This window comes from Oryctolagus cuniculus, chromosome 6 (genome assembly GCF_964237555.1).
Source record: "Oryctolagus cuniculus chromosome 6, mOryCun1.1, whole genome shotgun sequence".
NCBI lineage: Eukaryota > Metazoa > Chordata > Mammalia > Lagomorpha > Leporidae > Oryctolagus > Oryctolagus cuniculus.
This window is the reverse complement of record NC_091437.1, coordinates 121,464,338-121,485,521: the sequence shown is the minus strand read 5'-3', so window position 1 is coordinate 121,485,521 and position 21,184 is coordinate 121,464,338. Positions and strand designations below refer to the sequence as shown.

Below are 21,184 nucleotides of genomic sequence, written 5' to 3'. Positions count from 1 at the left end.
AAGGAGAAGTATCTCTATAGCAAGACTGCTTGTTTTGACCCGACTGGTAATGGATAAATTTCATGTGCTAGAAGTTACACTTGATGTGCAAGAGCAGCATCTTCTGGATGGATGGAAGCAATGAAAAGGAAAGGATGGGAAAGGGTCTGAGATCTTGGTGCACAGGCTTCTTTGCCATGGGCACAGGGACTGATGTTTGTTTTCAGTTTGTGCATAGTCAACTCTCAGAGACCTCCTGGTACCTGAGTACAGAAGAGTAGGAGGAAACAGTTAACAACAGTTATCTTCAGAAGGGCCATGGAGTGGAAATCTCAGCGGCTGCTGTATTTCAGGAGCAGAATAGATAGCTACATACATGCCTTTCAAGAGGACTACATTTCCCTCAGGAATTCTTTTGAACATCAAAGAATCTCCAGGAAAATACTCCTTTCCTGTAGCTTGAATGCATGGATGTAATACTGAAATAGAGTTGAGAATGGATGATGAAAAGCAAGGCGAGGACACTGAAGGGGAGCTATGGCAAAATGGATCTGTGGCTAATCCTGCATGATTATGACGCAGCCACTCCCCTTTTCTGCTGCTTCTTTAGCTTCTGCCAATATCCAGTGCACCTCCTGGGGACATTTCTGTTTTTATTCATAATTCCAGCTACTTGAGAAAGTGAAAACACACACACACACACATTCCATCCCACCCCACTCCATCTCCTTTCAGCACAAGGATGCTCATTCTCTTGGCCTCCACCTTTGGGCAGGGATGATGATTCCCCCAGTCTTACTGGAGAGTCCTACTCAGACTGTGTGGTAGCCATGTGCTCTCTCTTTGTGTAGCAGATGCTGAATGATGTGCACAATTCTTGTTTTTCTCTCATTTGTTTCACTTCCTATATTCTTTCTCAAATGGACAAAATGTTGGCATATGGCCTATCTTAAACCAAAGAAAGTCTGTTCTGGTTTCTATTTCTAAGAGAATTTTGGCTGTGGAAGCTACAAGTGCTGGATACTTTGCTACATTTATCAACCAAGCTCTGTGTGTATGCAAACAGTCTTATCTAGATAAACCCTCAGAGCAATCACTGTTCACGAGATGCCATTTTGTAGGAAGGATTTTCTAAGCCTAAGTGGAGTAAAAAGCAAAACTACAAGAAATGGATAGGAGGAAATATGTAGTGCCCAAAAGAATGATACATTTTTGGTTCATAAAAATAAACAAAGTCTTTTTAGTCAGACCTGATAAACCTGAGGTTATGAGTCAAAAATCCATTGTTTGCAAGTCCAAATACCAAACTCAAACCACTTTAACCAAAATTGGGTTCTGCCAGGAATCTTGGAGTCTTGCTCTAGAAGTAGAGCTGCAGGCTGGCCCCTGTTATAACTGGGACCATCTCTTTGGCTTTCTCCACATGACAGAAAAGATGATGTGAAGTTTTCCTCTTTACCACTGAGAAGAGACAGATGTAATTTTCTCAGTTCCAAGTTCAAGTATTTCGTGTGAGGTTTGCTGGCACACATTAGCACGGGGAGTCACTCCTAGAACAATCCTCTGTAGCTGGAGAGATGGAACACTGGATTCGTCCTGCTTGACCCAAAGGCTCACCTCTGAGTCGGTCACCTGTGGGTAGAGGGGAACATGGAAGTTCACTTGTGAACTCTGGGTTAAGCAGTGACTGAGGGAGGAGAAAATACCGTAGGTGTCATGTGCACAGTGCAGCACTATTTAGAGAAATGCCCTTTGTGTGCTTGTTTTTCTTGCAACTTTGCTGATTACAGGAAAATCATATGTTTCTTCAACTAAGTGTGGAATGGAACCCACGTTTGCGTTTGTGCCTGGGGGATATTTTTGGCTCTAAGATGTTAGGCTCACACTCTCCCCAGAGTGAGCTCTGATGGCATTAAACATTGGCCTTTCTAAGAACCAAGTACAAATGGATGTTAGCCAACATTATGGTTTGAAGAGTATTGTGTTTCTTCTAATTAAAGGCTCTTAAGCAGCAGCTGGCCTGAGGAAATGCTTGAATCAAAGATCAGCATCTTAGAGCATGGTGATTTGCAGTGAACTGTGAACGGGGATTTGTTGCCACACACCTCTTCCTGCCACTTGGGAGACTCATTCTCTCCGCTGTTTCCATCTGGAGAAAAATGTGGCCAACATGGAATTCTCAACTCACTCCATTCTCCTTATGATTCTAAGAATGTGGATTGCTACAGTGATATCAACATTTGGAAGCTTCTCTAACTTAGAGATAACCAGGGTGACTGGTTAATAATTCCTGACTGCTTCTATTATCATGGAAATTACTGAAAGCTGTGCAAAATTCCAATAACACTGATGGGAATACTGCTCAAGGTTTTCTATTCTGTAGGCAGATCTGTCATTAACTCAGTCATATATAGAATCCTAAAGGTATAACAGAGAGGACAACACTGTGGCTTACCGGGCAAAGCCGCTGCCTGCAGTGCCAGCATCCCATATGGACACCAGTTTGAGTCCCAGCTGCTCTACTTCTGATCCAGCTCTCTACTATGGCCTGGGAAATTAATAGAAAATGGCCCAAGTCCTTTTACCCCTGCACCCGCATGGGAGACCCAGAAGAAGCTCCTGGCTTCTGGCTTCTGGCTTCAGATCAGCCCAGCTCCAGCCATTGCAGCCATTTGGAGAGTGATCCATCAGATGGAAGCCCTCTTTCTCTCTGTCTCTGCCTCTCTGTAACTCTGCCTTTCAAATAATAAATAAATAAATAAATCTTTAAAAAAATATGACAATGAAGAAGAAATACAGCTAAGGATTTTCAACTACTTCTACAGCTTATAAACACAGGTAATATAATCATTTATCTGAGGAAAACATGCAGAGACACGTGAAACAACATGGGAACATATCAGCAAACAGCTTGTAAAAACAATATGTATTATAAGAAATGGTAAATGGTTCATTAATTATATAAAACAAAACTTATGTTAGAAAAAAAACAGCTAATAAAAGGAATTCACAGCAAATTGCTGAAAACATCTGTTATATGTTTCTAATATCTTCCACTGCTTTCCCAGGTGCATCATCAGGGAGCTGGATCAGAAGTAGGACATCCAGGACTCAAACCAGCACCTGCATGGGATGCTGGTGCCACAGGCAGAGGCTTAACCTGCTATGTGACAGCACTGGCCCCATTATCTACTTTTAAAATTACATGAACAAGCTCACCTTTAACAGCTGGGAATTTTAAAATTTCTTCAGTTTCAGTTCATTATTTCTTTGTCTGTAGGATTTGGGTTAATGTATTTAAACAATAGATTTAAAAATTGATACTATTTTTGATAGAAGAAATATGAATATAAATTTAAATTTTAACTTCTAAAAATTCTCTGTGAGAACACCTAAGATCTACTCTCTTGGAAAATTTTAAGTATGCAATATATTATTATTAAACATAGTCACTATGCTATACATTAACTCCCCAGTATTTATTTATCACATAGCAAAAGATTGGTACTCTTGGGGCCTGCATGGTGGTGCAGCTGGTTAAACCCCAGCCGAGAGCACCAGCATCCCATATGGGCACTGGTTCCAGTCCTGGCTGCTTTACTTCTGATCCAGCTCCTGGCTAATGCACCTGGGAAAACAGCGGAAGATGGTCTAAGTGTTTGAGCTCTGCACTCACGTAAGAGACCCGGAGAAGCTCCTGACTCCTGGTTTCAGATTGGCTCAGTTCTGGACTTGCAGCCATTTAGGGAGTGAACCAGCAGGTAGAAGACTTCTTCTTCTTCTTCTTTTTTTTTTTTCTGACAGGCAGAGTTAGACAGTGAGAGAGACAGAGAGAAAGGTCTTCCTCCCATTGGTTCACCCCCCAAATGGCCGCTACGGCCGGAGTGTTGTGTCGATCTGAAGCCAGGAGCCAGGTGCTTCCTCCTGGTCTCCCATGCGAGTGCAGGGCCCAAGGACTTGGGCCATCCTCCACTGCCTTCCTGGATCACAGCAGAGAGCTGGACGGGAAGAGGAGCAACAGGGACAGAATCCGGCGCCCCAACCAGGACTAGAACTGGGGTGCCGGCACCGCAGGCGGAGGATTGCCAAGTGAGCCGCGGCGCTGGCCGAAGGCTTTTTTTTCTCTCTCTCTCTCTCACTCTCTGTCTCTGTCTCTACCTCTCTCTGTAACTGTCTTTCAAACAGTAAAATAAATCTTTAAAAAAAAATCGATACCCTTGACCAATATCCCTTCTTTCCCCCAACCCAACTTCCAAAACTGTGTGAAGTAATCGATAATTTTAATTGTGGCAATCATTTCACAATGAAAACATGTATATTAAAAATCATATTTTTATATGTTCATGTAATTACATAATACATACAGTTTAGGGGCCGGTGCTGTGGCGCAGCAGGTTAATGCCCTGGCCTAAAGTGCTGGCATCCCATATGGGCACCAGTTCTAGTCCTGGCTGCTCCACTTCCCATCTAGCTCTCTGCTATGGCCTGGGAAAGCAGTAGAGATGGCCCAAGTCCTTGGGCCCCTGCATCCACGTGGGGGACCCAGAAGAAGCTCCTGGCTCCTGGCTTCGGATTGGTGCAGTTCCAGCCGTTGCAGCCAATTGGGGAGTGAACCATTGGATGGAAGACCTCTCTGCCTCTCCTTCTCTCTGTGTAACTCTGACTTTCAAGTAAAAAATAAATAAATCTTTAAAAAAATACATACAGTTTTGTCAAGTAAAGATAAAATATTCCTGTGACTGTTACATGAATTTTGTCTAGTTTGAGGTATAATTATAATTGTTGCTACCCAACTGATTAAAATATGAATTTATTATATATTTTGAGAGATGCTAATGAACATTAAGTAAGATTTTATTGGCAGAGCAGTTCTTAATGAAATGGTTAGGGCATTTTTTGTTAGGTCAGTTCAGATGACCATGGATGAATATCACTGTTCAAATTAGATGTGGCCTGCATTTATTTTATTCATATAAAATACAGAGGAATTTTGTTTACAGAACCGGAAATAGAAGTTTTATCATGGCAATGTCTTATATTATTTGAATTCCTTACGATTTATAAACCAAAATTCACTTACCCCTACCAAACCTCAAAAATTATTTGAATTATCCAACAGTTTATAAATCTATGAAGTCTTCTTATAATTTTTGTTGAGAGCAAGGTATTAGAAAACACATGCCTCATCAGCAGATGGAAGGCCTTCCTATCTGTTTCTCCCTCTCTGTGACTCTACTTCTCAAATGAAGGAAGGAAGGAAGGAAAGAAGGAAGGAAGGAAGGAAGGAACCATGTACTATTTAACAACATGTACAATGCAGTCACTTGAGTCCTTTTTATCAGCATCTATATCAACATTTTAAATTATGTTTTTGTTTGGCACCTGGAGCTTTTCAAATTTGGGGCCAGTGTCCCTCCTTTGGTTGCATTGCTGTATAAGAAGCCACTCCAAACTCATAGGTATACAATAATCTCCATAAACTCAATAAAACTGAGCAGTGACAGACCACCTTAGCTAAAGATTGCATGTCATCCCCTGTGCAAGAGAAAATAGAGGAACCCATAACTTGACCTTAGAAGTACATTTTCAAAAAATCAAAATAAAAACATCTATAAAATAAATGAAACAGTTGATGAAATTAGAGCAGATGTCACAAATTAGGAGATATTTGAATGCAGTTTAAAAAGAAAATTGTGTACACATCTTGGATAAAACCTCTGTGTGCAGAGATATATACAAATATATGCGATGTTTTTGTAGTAATAACTTACATAACTTACATAAGCAATCTAAATGTAAAACACTAGGAGACTAGAAATGTGAAACAATATATTCATATAATTAAATGCTTGTTACACAATATTTCAAAAGAATAAACCAAGACTACATGTATAACATATATTGAGCTTGAAAGCATAGACATTAGAGAAAAAGTCACAATAAAACATAGTGAACATTATACCCCAAATGTATGCAAAAACACCCACATAATGATGCTGTCATCAAAACTAGAAAACATGGACAAGAAGGAGAAGTACTTTTTATAATTGTGGTAATAATTAGGCCAAGCTATAACAAAGGTTAATTATACCTGCTTGCTATCTCTCTTTTGAAAAAAGTTCTGGACAAAATATGGCAAAAAAAATAACAAATATCTAGTTGTCAGTTAAGTGAATGTTTTACGTGCAATTCTTTGAAAATTTTCTGTATTTACAAACATCTCATAATAAAATATTTTGATTGAAATCTGTTTAAACATTCCTAACAGAAATAAATGCTTTGGCTAAGATGTATCCACAGAAAATACTTTTCACAAATTTTTCCTGACCTTAGGGATTATATTAGAACTTTGAGTTGATGGCTGGCACCGTGGCTCACTCTGCCTGCAGTGCTGGCATCCCATATGGGTGCCAGTTCTAGTCCCGGTAGCTCCTCTTCCAGTCCAGCTCTCTGCTGTAGCCCAGGAGTGCAGTGGAGGATGGCCCAAGTGCTCGGGCCCTGCACCCGCATGGGAGACCAGGAAGAAGCACCTGGCTCCTGGCTTCAGATCGGTGCAGCGCATGCCATGGTGGTCATTTGGGGAGTGAACCAACGAAAGGAAGACCTTTCTCTCTGTCTATAACTCTACTAGTCAAATAAAAAAAAAAAAAAAAAAAAAAAAGAACTTTGAGGTGAGGCAGTGGTGAGCAGAATTTCAGCAGTTTACTTCCTGAGCAATGTCTGGTGACCCCTACCTGTGGAAGAGCAATGCTAAAAAGATGAGGAATCACCCTTCTTGGTCCCAGAGGAGGATTTTCTGGAGAGGGGGCATTATGCTCTCTGTGGAACCATCATAAACACGTAGGTCTGAATTTTTTAAGAGGGCACTTGGTTATCCAGAACAAGAGCTCTAACTGATGAATCATCAGTTCACTCAACCAAAAATGACTACTGGACCCCTACTTTGGTTCTGCAAATAGACAGTACATTGGAGCACATGAGGCTTATTTGTAAGGAGATAATTCTATAGTACAATTAAATTTTTATTATTTTAACAGATGTTATCCAAATTTCTCCAAGGAAGTGAACTGTTTGATAAGTTACTTTAAGTTTTATTAAGTGGGAGATGACCTAAATGAAATACAAACAGACAAAAGGTCTTCTGCATGTGAAATTCCCCTTGAAGGAGAAGAGGAGGTAGAGGAGAGGGCATAGAGGGCCAAGTGTAGGAGAGGTCAGAGACACCAGCAAAGGCAGAAGGCAGCTAGCCACTGCACAGAGTGAAGGATTCATAAACAACCACTTGGTATTCAAAAATGAATTTTAAGAACATGCATATATTTCACAAAATCTTTTGTTTTTCAGAATAATGTACCATAATCCCTCACCATGATCACTGTATCTTTAGTAAATCCCCACAGTGACAAATGTCTTAAGGGCAAGGTATTTTTATCAACATGGGAGACACAGCCTAGGTTTCTGTTTGGGCCAGAGTGCTCAGGAACAAGGCAGGACCCACAATGACTACAGCCCAGAAGCGGGATTCATTGTGAGCGCGAACGTCTTCTCAGGAAGGCACAGAAATATTGAAGGAGGGTTTGGGGCTCCCATTGCCTGAAAACTGAGGTTATCTGAATCTACGTCTGAAGAATTCCTTAGCCTCCAACCTTAGCATAATAGAGTACGTGACACATGCTGCTGGGAGGAGGAATCCTGCAGCTCCAGCAAAGATGACATTGGATCTGGATATCGCAGTATGTGTATTTGTGTGCTGCAGTGACAAGGTGAGGAAGAGTGGAGGGAACAGGATGGACAAGTCCAGCAGGATAGTGTGGTTGTTAAGGACACAGACTTGGAACAGTTTGTTTGGTTTGAATTCGAACTCTATCACCTCCCAGTTATAGTACCTTCTTAGTACCACGAATGCTTTTCCTGTCAAATGGAGCTAATAATAGTGTCTACCTACCTCCAAAGAACTGCTCGTGATGACCAGTTGAGTTGCCAGCACAGAGAGGCTCCCATTGTGTTTGTCATTATTGTCGCATTCAGGGAAATATAGGCAGCTCAGCATGACCTGCCTGGGTATGCCCACAGATGAGATGTTGAAGGCAGATTGTGAAGGCCTCATTCTCCAGATTACACCGAGACTTTCTTCTGTTGTGTAGTTTTTAGTGTGGCCAGAGCTGTGCTTTAGAAAGGTGTTTGTAGCAGTGCCATGGAGTAAGGATTAGAAATGCGTAAGAGTAACGCTGAGGAGAGTAGGTTGGAGGCTTCCACACTCTGCTGCTGTGATCACTGCAAGGAAGCAGAGATCTTCACCAAGAGGAAATGAAGGGGAACTGCCTCCGTCAGAGTTGGCCTTTCCCACAGAGCCTCGTGCCAGTGTCAGAATCCACAATGCTCTGGACCAGAACTCCCCAGCAGAAATACAGCACAAACTACAAGTGCAGGCCACATGTGCAATTTAAAATTACCAAGCAGCTGCATGAAAAACGTAGAAAGAACTACATGAAACTACTTTCAATAATAAATATCATATAATCCAAAATGTCCAATATATTATCACTGCAATCTGTAATCAATATAAAAATTTTCACACTCAAGTCTTTAAAATTCGGTGTGTGTTCCTGGTCATATTTCAAGTGCTCAATTTAGTGAACAATTACTGAACTAAACAGGACAATTTTTTTTTTTACCTGCCACCCTCTGTTTTCTCTTTCAGGTTGGAAAATCTCCAGAAGGTCTGTCAACTGCTTGTTCTGGCCTGAGGTGTGGCGAGATGTTTTGTCATTGATGGGATCCCTCCAATGGGCACCACGGTGATGGACAGATTTGGCTCACTGAAAGGGCCGTGGTGAGTGTGTTGAAAGCTGTTCAGAGTTTCTTTTACCCTTTGTTATTTCCAAGTGGTCTGATGTTCTGAAGACTGCCATCAGTTGCTGGAACTTTTGAGAATTTGTCTTGTTTCATGTAGTTTCAGAGCTGTCCTGGATTGTATCCTAACTGTATAGCCATTTAGAGGCCTCATGATTGCCTCAGAAAGACAGAATTAGCTTCTATGTGTACTAAAACGTTACATGAAATGTCTAGACTAACAAGGGTAGTGGTGGGATTTCCTATATTGAATCTTTTATTTACTCACAATTGTAACTGAGCGCCTACTAGTACTGGGCTGTGATAAGATGTGGGAGTACTGCTACCCTGAGAGGCAGGTTTACTCTCCTGGAGACTCTGTCTAGTCAGGGAAGTTGGATTCATCTGTGCTCAGGGAACCCCGGAAGTTTCTCTTTCTTCCTGGGTGACTTGTTTTGCGTTGTAGACCACAGAGTTGAGGCAAACGTGTACCCTGCCCAGTTGAGGTGAGTCACACTTTCTGAAAATCCCTGCTAGAGGACTGAAGGGTGGGTCTCCCAAAAGATATGTCCATGTTCTGCACACGCCCCAGAACTCATCCATGTGATCTTATTTGGAAAAAGGATTTTTAAAAATGATCTCAAGGTAAGAGCATTCTAGATGATCTGGATGGGTCATCTAGAGCAGCAGAGGCACAGGTACAGAGAAGCCAGGCTGACGCCCACAGAGGTTAGGGGAGGGGTCTACACATCAAAGAGCACCAAGGGTGGCTAGCACCCACCGGCAGCCGGGACACAGGCATGGTTTCGAAGTGGATCTTTCTCTCAGAGCCTCCACAAGGAGCCAACCCTGTGCTGGCACCTTCATTTTAGACTTTGGATCCCTGGGAATTCTAGAGAAAACTTTTCTGCTGTTGTGAATCACCCAGTTTGTGGTGATTTTTTCCAGCAGCTGTGGACATGAATACATCCTGCTTCTTTCAGAGTTTTGCTCTGTCAGGATACACTTCTTTCATCATCTCTGTCAAATATTTATTAAGCTTTGCTTGGCTTCCTGGTACTAATCTGGGTTCTTAGATAAATTGACCAAAAAAAAAAAAATCTAAGGTTTCCAACATAGAAGTCAATCAGCAAGTATTTATTGAGGACCTACTATATGCCAAGGATTCTTCTAGGTATTGAGAATGCAGGGGAAAACAAGAGAGGCCAAGTTGCTGTCCATTTTTAATTTTATTTTTAGATGTATTCTATTTATTTGAAAGGCAGAAGGCAGGGAACGGAGAGAGAGTGTGCAAAAGAGAGAGCACTTTCTATCTCATGGTCACTTCCCAAATGACCGTAACAGCCAAGGCTGAGCCAGGCTGAAGCTGAGAGCCAGGAACTCCATCCGGGTCTTCCACATGGGTAGCAGGGGCCCGTGTACTTGGGCCATCTACCACTGATTCCCAGGTGCTTTGGCAGGGCATTAGATCAAAGCAGAGCAGCTGCAACTCTAACCTTTGCTCTAATGCAGATGCCAGAATCGCAAGCAGTGGCTTAATCTGCTAGGCCACAACTCCAGTCTCAATCACTACATTTACACAGATGCATTCAGAACTGAGGGACTGACTACAGAACTTTGGAATATCAAACACCTGACTCCTGTTCCACCAGTCCCTTACTTTCAGGTACTTCCCTCGGCACTGCTGCCAACTCATTTTCCCCAGAAATGAAACTAGTAGTGATTCTTCCTTTTTTTTTTTTTTTTTAAGTTTCCTGGGATCTCAGTTTTCTCCCAATGTGTCAATTTTGTTTTGATATAACCAAAAGGGATCCTCATGCTCACAACCTTTGGGAGCCCCTGGCCAATGAGATGCAACACAAATACCAATGCCAGAGCACACAATACTCTGTACAGTCCTAAGTAATGGAGTCCTGAGCTTCTCCAGAGTCACCTCCCAGCATTTCCCCTAAAGAACCTTTGCTCTGGTCTAAACGGACTCTTCCCAGTTCTTGAACACAGCTCACCACTGAAGCCCATCTACCTTTGCTGTAGTGTTCTCTCTGCCCACCCTTCATTCCCTTCCCATGTCCAACGTTATCTTCTTTGATACAGTCTCTGTTTGCCCAGGGCAAACACCTGCCCCACGTTTCTATGCCGCTGTGTTACAATGCATACATGTACATGTTCTTATCGACGGTGGGCCCTTGAAGGACACAACCTGGTCACTCTCACTTTTGTGGCCCAGAGCTTTCAGTAGTGAACACTCACTAATACTTACACTTGACCTAAGCCCAAAGGCTGAGAAGCGATAGTGAGAACAGTCGCTAATACTTATGGAATCACTATGTCACCCACAAAACAGTCATCAAATGTGAACCTGCAAAGTGGAGCTGGAGAAAAGTGGCATAGAAAAGAGTTGTGTGTTTGTATTTAGGTTTTAGATACGAATACAAGAAGTATCTAATATGTAATGTTTTGAACTTAGAAGATACAAGGCTAGAGCCAAGTTTCCCATAGGTTCTGTGACTTTCTAAGTTGCCAGAATGACAAGGACAAGAGCAAAGCCTCCCCTGCCCATGGAGCTGCCCTTCTCCCATCACCCTCCTGTGGGCACATTCCTTTCCCACCCTCTGTTAGATCTGCTGGGTGCCGCCAGCCAGAGCCGAAATTGCCAGTGCTGGAGTGGAGCCCCGCCCCCACTCTCAGCTTCTTCCTGGGAAGGGATACCTCTTGCCTCATCAGTCTTTTGTTCCCTGTTGACAGGCCAGCTGCTGGAAGCCCATGGGGCTCAGGTGGCCTCTGGGAGAAGTCCCTGTGGGGTGGAGATCCCGTACCCAGCAGGTGCTTAGTAGCCTCAGAGGAGAGGAAACAACCTAGACGCATTTCCCCTGTGAGGTGGTTTCCCCAGAAGAAGGATGAATAGGCCGGAAGCCACCCCGCCAGCAAGCCTCCTCCTGTCAGCTCCTAGCCGGACAAAACAAATGCACTTTATCTGGAAGTGAGATTGTCTTCTGGGGCCGATACATCACACTAAGTCTGAGCTGCTCCCTCTGAGGAACGCCATCTTCTCTTCCCACTGTGACCAGGGCCTCTGGAGGCCTCCCTGCTGGCAAGGCCTCCCTGCTGGCAGCTAAACAAGTTCATAAGAGTGCAGGGATAAAACAATGTCTCCTCTCCCACCCGTGCAGCCTGGGCTTGGCCCAGAAGCCTAGCCTGCCTCCAGGTGGGGGCAGCAGCTCCAGGCTCTCTGGTGTGCTTGCCAAGGCCCAGCAGCCAAGCCTGGTGGGTGGGAACTGCTCTACTCACTCCACCGAAATGGTGCAGAAGAGGCTGGAATTCAGGTCTGCTGAGTGTTCGGGTTGCCTTTCTTCTCTGGAGGGAGGGTCAAGGGTCAACTGCTCTGCCTTGGATGCAGCAGCATTGATCATGAGTTTTACGTGATGTTGTTGAGGTCCCACCTTGTGACAGCAAATTGGCCAGCAGGATAGAGGAAGAAGCTTAATATGGAACTGCAAGGTGGAATTGGGGGAAAATAAGGCACTTAGGATATTTGGGGCTTCCTCTTCATGATCCTAACCAGCTCTTATTTCTGACTATGTTTGTGTACCCTTTAGGTCATAGGATAGGAAGTGAGAGTAATGGGCAGGAAAAAATGGAGACCAGAAAAAAAAAAAAAAAAGAAACCTAGGAAGAGAGAGAGACAGGTGAGGCCATCTGGACAGCATAAAATAGGAGAGCAAAAGATGTTGTGAGGGGCTGGCTCTGTGGCATGGCTGGCATCCCATGTGGGTGCCGGTTCAAGTCCTGGCTGCTCTACTTCCAATCTAGCTCTCCGCTGTGGTCTGGGAAAGCAGTAGAAGATGGCTCAAGTCCTTGGGCCCCTGCACCCATGTGGGAGATCCAAAAGAAGCTCCTGGCTCTTGGCTTTGGATTGGCCTAGCTTTGGCCATTGCAGCCATTTTGGAAGTGAACCAGTGGATGGATGACCTCTCTCTCTCTCTCTCTCTCTCTGCTTCTGCTTCTCTGTTACTCTGCCTTTAAAATAAATAAATGGATCATAAAAAAAAAGATGCGCAAGAGCAGTTTCTGCTCTACTGAATCCACTTATTCATCCTTTACTCAAGCTATTTCACTTATTTCCATCTTGTGCATTGCTTAGTTTTGGAAATGCATAGAAAATTCTTGTTGGCAGTGAAGTCTGCTTTTACAGTTGGGGAGGCCAACTTTGCAACTGTCTCATGACCATGTGAACCAATATTCTTAAAAAGTATTGTGCAAAATTCTGGAGAATGTAGCTCAACCTATAAGACCATGGTCAGTGCTGCTGGGACAGGTGTAATTGAGAACAGAGAGTCCCAAATATTTCCAGACTCCACTCTACCCTCAGAAAGCTGTGTGACATTGTGCAAGTCACTCATCCTGTCTGCGTACTCAATTGCAAAGTGATGCACGAAAATTTTTCTAATATTCTTTCTAGCTTCGGACTACATAATATATGATTATGTCTTTGATCTGCTTAAAGGCCATATGGTGCTTTTCTACTGCCCTAACCTAGTATAGCGTAAGCCCCCATCTTCCACTACAGTTTGGTCTTCCCCTTGATCTTTCCTTATAATTGTTGGTCAACCCATGATGAAATAATCACAACCACTCGCTGTCTCCATTCTGGTCCTTGTGCATGCCATTTCCTCTGCTTGCAGTGCCTCCTCACCCTTCCCCATCCAGAACTCCCATTTTTCCATCACAACGCTTTCCCTTCTGGGAGGCCTTCTTTTGTCATCCCTTCAACCTCAGCTGAACAACGCGCCCCCCCCCCCCCAACCTTGTGCTCTTAAAAGCTCTGTGCTTACCTTCCCATCACTTTCCAGAGGATATTATAATTGCTCTCCCTATCTGCCCACCTTGTAAAACCTTGACCTTACTGAAGGCATGAGTCATCTCTGGGATTTTTTTGCCCACTTCAGTATCTTAACACACAATGAATGAATTGAAGAAAGTTGAAATTTGACTTTAGAGCCTTTGTCAATGTCCTTGGAGTTATTTTTCCTTAGAAATTATGTGGTAGAAAACATAATGCCATGTTTAATTTTAGCTTTTAACCTAATTACAATAGAAGAATCCTCTTATTTTACATGTACTTTAAACATTTGAGGTTCATTTTACTGTTTATATTTTAATAGTAATAAATAGATACATGTATCTTATATAAATAGCAAGCTGGAGACAGCAAATAAAAGAGAAAAATTTAGGTTGTAATAAAATAAAATAATACATTTAATAAGGAGTGTGTGAAGATTGTTTTTTGTAAGAATGAAGCATAGGTGAGTAGCTCAATGAGTGATTTGTGGAGAAATAGGAAACTCTTTTTCTTGAGTCAAGCCAAGCATTCCTGAAGTTAACTTGGCTTATAAAGGAGGAGGAAGAAGAAAAATGTGTGGTTCCTGGCTTGTCTCTCCGTCAAAGAAGGGAGGAATGGGCCAATTCCCCTTTCCCTCTATTCTAGCCAAGTAGCCCCCAAGACCCTAAATTATTGTCCATTTCCAACCCCTGAGGGCAAGGGTCAGTCAGGAGGCCCTGAGCCAGCACAGGGGGATGACTGGGGAGGGTCATCTCAGGCCTTTGCAAAGCAGAGGCCAGACTTTCTCTTCTCTTCTTCCAGGAGCTGTTCTACTTCTTCAGCTGGGCGGGGGTGGGCTCACCAGCACATCTGTCCACTGAAGAGGCTGCGGCATACAAGCAAAGGGTCTTCTACCAACTCAAAGTGATATCCCTCACAGCCTGTCTACCTCATTCAGGTAAACACTTTGGAAAAAGGATTAACAGGTGCATATCCATTAGTCACTAGTACAGTAGCCATTCTAGACTTGCATGGAAAATATAAGAATATTAATAATAGAGGTAGATGTTGATCAAAACAGGCTTCTAAGGTACAGTTTGAAAGACACTGGAAACTTACAGCTGATGGAAAATGCCCTTAATTATTGATTCCAGCTATTGAGTAGCAGAACTGTGAATAGTTTTGTTTGGTTTTGTTTTCATTTTTAATTTTACTTTAAAATGAAAACTTTATTCATGTTCCTATTTAGGGTTATCTGAGTTATCTAGAAAAAGTAAGGAGAAAGTGTAATTATAAGTAGTTAATTTTAGGACTCATTAAAACAAAAGTGACAAGTGACTAGGTCGCTTGTACAGCTGGAGAACATTCTGGTGTCCTGTTAGATGAACTTTATTTTTTATTTTTTTAAAGTTTTTAAGGATTTTACTCAGTGAGAGAAATGCACAGGAAAGTGAGGGCTTTAATTAGGGGAGAAAGAAGTCTAGAAGCTAAGCTGAGTTCATACCAGGCAGAGAACAGGCCAGGAGCCACGTGGAGCAAGCATGCAGGCAGGAAAACAGAGGCAGGACGGGGGCCAATGGGCCATGTGCCCCAAAGGCACGGGGCAACAAGAGAGGGGCCCACCATATTCCAGGCCTTTAATTTACTCCCAGAGGGGGAGTGGCTATGTAGTCTGATTGGCAGGTGGGCATATAGGTGGGGGTCAGGTAGGAACATAAGGTCACACAGGGGGCGTGGTCTTACAGCTCACAAATCTAATCAATTTTATCCTATCTGCCTGCCTAAATTTCCAAAGTACAACTTTTGGATTATAGTGGCCTTTTCCCCCCATCACCTCCCCCCAACCTGCAACCATCCCATCTTCCACTCTCTCTCCCATCCCATTCTTCATCAAGATTCGTTTTCAATTATCTTTATATACAGAAGATCAACTTAGTATATACTAAGTAAAGATTTCAACGGACTGCACCCACAGAGACACACAAAGTATAGAGTACGGTTTGAGTACTAGTTATACCATTAATTCACATAGTACAACACATGAAGGACAGAGATCCTACATGGGGAATAAGTGTACAGTGACTCCTGTTGTTGATTTAAAAATTGACACTCTTATTAATGGCGTCAGTAAATACCCGAGGCTCTTGTCATGAGTTGCCAAGGCCATGGAAGCCCCCTGAGTTCACCAACTCCGATCTTATTTAGACAAGGCCATAGGCAAAGTGGAATCAACCTAAATGCCCATCAACAGAGACTGGATAAAGAAATTATGGGATATGTACTCTATAGAATACTATATAGCAGTAAAAAAAATGAAATCTGGTCATTTGCAACAAAATGGAGGAACCTGGAAAACATCATGCTGAGTGAAATAAGCCAGACCTTAATCTCAACGGATGCTGAAGGGCATAGAGTCATCATATCTTCTATAACTGCTTCCTGCTTATTAGGGGAGTAGTGCAGGCGCTGACTCTCCTGGATCTAAAAGTCTCTGTGTATCTCATCTGAAGAATTTGTTTTATGAGCTGGAGAATTTTCAGTCACCACCAATGGCTGGGTCCCCTGCATGGTCAGTTATTCTTCTTTTTTTAAACTTTTATTTAATGAATATAAATTTCCAAAGTACAGCTTATGGATTACAATGGCCATTTCCCCTCATAACTTCCCTCCCACCCGCACCCCTCCCATCTCCCGCTCCCTCTCCCATTCCATTCACATCAAGATTCATTTTCAATTATCTTTATATACAGAAGATCAATTTAGTATATATTAAGTAAAGATTTCATCAGTTTGCACCCACACAGAACAGAAAGTGTAAAATACTGTTTGAGTACTAGTTATAGCATTAATTCACATTGGACAACACATGAAGGACAGAGATCCCAAATAAGGAGTAAGTAATCTTTGAAGTTGTTGAGCTCTGAAGCATATAAGTTTGTTAATTCACATAAGCAAAACTGGAACAAAACCAATTCCAAGAAGTGTTCCCCTTAAGTTGGAAAGAACATATCTTACAGACTCCCAGGTAGTGGATGGTGATAGGCTACCCTTATGAAGATTATAAAACCATTTAGCTTGAGCACAGAGAATTATAATAGAAGAACCTGTTAAGGAGTTTTATTGTCAATATCAGCTCCGAGAGAGAATCAAAAGAGGAGGCAGGTACAGCATTTCTGCCTTAAGGTACAGCAGTTTTGATGTGACAAAAGCAAAAGCTTTACTTATCCTTTAGTTTCTGAAGAGGTATCTATGATCTTTAATTGGCTTACAGGAATAATCAGGCATGCCTTTTCAGTTCACCTGTGGAGACTTAAGAGTTGGAAGTTTAACCGTAATTTTACTGAGGTAGTTGTGCTCAAATGCACCTGGTAAGATCTTTTCCATTTAAGCTGCAATTGATTGGAAGAGGGTCTGTGAAAGGCTTGCTCAGGAATTCCCAATGTTGGCGCTTCTGTTAAAACCTCTTCAATTCCTTATACCTTTTGTAGCTCCCCTGTCCAGCATAGTGTGTCTATGTCGGGGCCTTCTATAGCTTCATATAAAGGCTTGGAATCCAAATCCTAGAATCCATATTCCATAAAATCCTGTCATCAGGGATTCCCAATGTTGGAGCTTCTGTTAAAAGCTCCGTAATACTTTGGAAGAACTTTTGTAACTCCAACATGGGAAGCAGGCCACACAGCAGACTCATAGAATAACAAATGCCCTAAATAGCACTCTGGCCTCAGAATCAGCCCTTGAGGCATTCAGATCTGGCTAAAAAGCCCATGAGAGCATTTCAGGCATGGAAAGCCAAGACACTGTGGCAAAAAATCACCTACATGAAAGATCTCTGTGAATGAGATCCCAGTGGAAAGGAGGAGCCATTAAAGAAGGAGGTACCTTTCTCTGATGATAGGAGAGAACTTTGACTTTGCTTATGGCCCTGTCTAGATAATGACAGAGTTGGTGGACTCAAAAGAATTCCGTAGCCTTAGCAGCTCATGACAAGAGCCTCAGGTGATCACTAACATCATAAATAAGAGTGTCAATTGTTAAATCAACAACAGGAGTCACTGCACTTGTTCCCCATGTAGGACCTCTGTCCTTAATGAGTTGTACTATGAGACGAATGGTACAACTTGTCTTCAAACAGTACTTTATACTTTGTGTTTCTGTGTGGATGCAAACTGTTGAAATCTTTACTTAGTATAGAGTTGGTTGTCTGTAAATAAAAATAATTAAAAATGAATCTTTTTTTAAACTTTTATTTAATGAATATAAATTTCCAAAGTATAGCTTATGGATTACAATGGCTTCCCACCCATAATGTCCCTCCCACCCGCAACCCTCCCCTTTCCCACTCCCTCTCCCCTTCCATTCACATCAAGACCCATATTCATTTCTCTTTATATACAGAAGATCAGTTTAGCATACATTAAGTAAAGATTTCAACAGTTTGCTCCCATACAGAAACATAAAGTGAAAAATACTGTTTGAGTACTAGTTATAGCATTAAATCTCAATGTACAGCACACTAAGGACAAAGATCCTACATGAGGAGTAAGTGCACAGTGACTCCTGTTGTTGACTTAACAAATTGACACTCCCGTCCATGGCATCAGCAATCACCCTAGGCTCTTGTCATGAGCTGCCAAGGCTATGGAAGCCCCCCGAATTCACTGACTCTGATAATTTTTAGACAAGGCCATGGTCAAAGTGGAAGTTCCTTCCTCCCTTCAGAGAAAGGTACCTCCTTCTTTGATGACCCATTCTTTCCACTGGGATCTCACTCGTGGAGATCTTTCATTTAGTTTTTTTTTTTTTTTTTTTTTTTTTTTTTCCAGAGTGTCTTGGCTTTCCATGCCTGAAATACTCTCATGGACTCTTCAGCCGGATCCGCATGCCTTAAGGGCTGATTCTGAGGCCAGAGTGCTGTTCAGAACATCTGCCATTCTATGGGTCTGCTGTGTATCTCACTTCCCATGTTGGATCATTCTCTCCCTTTTTGATTCTATCAGCTAGTATTTGCAGACACTATTCTTGTTTATGTGATCCCTTTGGTTCTTAGTCCTATCATTATGATCAATTGTGAACAGAAATTGATCACTGGGACTAGTGAGATGGCGTTGGTACATGCCACCTTGATGGGATTGAATTGGAATCCCCTGGTATGTTTCTAACTCTACCGTTTGAGGCAAGTCAGCTTGAGCATGTCCCAAATTGCACATCTCTTCCCTCTTTTATTCCCACTCTTATATTTAACAGTGATCACTTTTCAGTTAAGTTTCAGCACTTAAGAAGAATTGTGTATTGATTACAGTATTCCACCAAAAGTATTAAGTAGAACAAACAAAAAAAATACTAAGAGGGATAACATATCAAGTTGCTCATCAACAGTTAGGGTGAGGGCTGATCAAGTCACCGTTTTTCATAGTGTTCATTTCACTTCAACAGGTTTCTTTTTGGTGCTCAGTTAGTTGTCACCTATCAAGGAGAACAAGTGGTATTTGTCCCTTTGGGACTGGCTTATTTCACTCAGCATAATGTTTTCCAAATTCCTAACAGGGATCACTTTTCAGTTAAAATATAAACACCTAAGAATAATTGTGTGTTAATTACAGAGTTCAACCAACGGTACTAGAACAAAAAAAAATACTAAAATGGATAAAGTATTACATTGTACATCAACCGTCAGGACAAGAGCTGATCAAGTCACTGTTTCTCATAGTGTCCATTTGACTTCAACAAGTTTCCCCTTTGGTGCTCAGTTAGTTGTCGCTGAAAGTCAGTTTGGAGATTCCTCAGAAACCTGAATATAACCCTGCCATTCAACCCAGCCATCCCACTACTTGGAATTTACCCAAAGGAAATTAAATTGGCAAGCAAGCTGTCTGCACATTAATGTTTATTGCAGCTCAATTCACAATAGCTAAGACCTGGAACCAACCCAAATGCCCATCAACAGTAGACTGGATAAAGAAATTATGGGACATGTACTCTATCGAATACTATACAGCAGTCAAAAACAACAAAACCCGGTCATTTGCAACAAGATGGAGGAATTTGAAAAACATCATGCTGAGTGAATTAAGCCAGGCCCAAAGGGACAAATATCATATGTTCTCCCTGATCGGTGACAACTAACTGAGCACCAAAGGGGAAACTCGTTGAAGTCAAAAATGAATCTTAATGTAGAATGGGATGAGAAAGGGAGTAGCAGGGAGGGATGGGAGTGGAGGTGGGAAGAGAGCTATGGGGGGAAGAACTGCTATATTCCAAAAGCTGTATCTTTGAAATTTACATTTATTAAATAAAAGCTTTCTAAAAAAAAGAACTCTTGTAGCTTCCCTGTCCAACACAGTGTGGCTGTGTCAGGGCCTTTTAAAAATTTTAGATGAACTTTAATACGTAGACATGACTTACCAAGAGAAGATAAGATTAAAATGGAAGTATTAAAAATAGATTTCTTTTTGATATAATATTTAAAAAATGCGGTAGAATAAAATAAAGATGCACAGTTATAGAAAAATAATATAATGAAACTGCAGGTGTGTGAGTGATGTCTCAGTGTTGGTAGCATCCATAGCACAAAGGGAAGAACAATTTTGTGGTAGAGGAAAGGACAGGGAGATGGGAAGAAATAGGATACGATTTATGAATTGGAGGCCTCTTAGGTGATAACTAAATACTTTTACAGCTCTGAAATCCTACTATATCTCTAATCTTTTTTGAATTCCAAAATGTAGTAGTGTTTCATTCTGTTTACATTTATTGGGTACATAATATGTGTCTATCACATTTAAAGCTATTTTCTGGCCTCCTGTGCCTGTATGTCCAAAGATGTCTGTCACATGAGAATGGGAAAAACAAGCAGGTATTGTTTCTGTGCCCAACCCAGCCACACACACCCTACACACACTTTGGTCCTCCAGTATTGGCGATCCAGCTAACAGGACACACTTTCTCCCTGCCTCTCAAGCTTTGGGCCACTGGCACTGTCTTTTTTCCTATTGTCTTACCTCTTTTTTTTTTTTTTTTTTTTTTTTTTTTTTTTTTTGCAGGCAGAGTGGACAGTGAGAGAGAGAGACAGAGAAAAAGGTCTTCCTTTGCCGTTGGTTCACCCTCCAATGGCCACCACGGCCGGCGTGCTGCAGCCGGCGCACCGCGCTGATCCGATGGCAGGAGCCAGGTGCTTATCCTGGTCTCCCATGGGATGCAGGGCCCAAGCACTTGGGCCATCCTCCACTGCACTCCCAGGCCATAGCAGACAGCTGGCCTGGAAGAGGGGCAACCGGGACAGAATCCGGCGCCCCATCTGGGACTAGAACCCGGTGTGCTGGCGCCGCAGGCAGAGGATTAGCCTAGTGAGCCGCGGCGCCGGCCTGTCTTACCTCTTACATCATAGTCAATTGCCAAACCCTGTTGCCTCTCAGGGTTGCCTTGAACTGTGCTTTAGGACAGAACTTTATCATTTCTAAGCTGGATTATGGCCTTTGCTTTTCAGCCTCCATGCCTCCAGTGCCTCCTCATCCAAGAGCACCCTTTTCAAAATTGCAAATAGTTTGCTTCCCA

At 42.3% G+C, this 21,184-nt stretch overlaps 1 long non-coding RNA gene across 1 annotated transcript in view; it reads left to right on the top strand.

The window, feature by feature from the left end:
• LOC127490737 (uncharacterized) overlaps positions 1-21,184 on the top strand; it is a 71,666-nt gene that overhangs the window by 29,215 nt on the left and 21,267 nt on the right. Inside the window, exons 2-3 of the long non-coding RNA XR_007919120.2 lie at positions 8,681-8,812; positions 14,453-14,588. This is a non-coding gene — a long non-coding RNA (uncharacterized lncRNA). The remainder of the gene's footprint in view (positions 1-8,680; positions 8,813-14,452; positions 14,589-21,184) is intronic.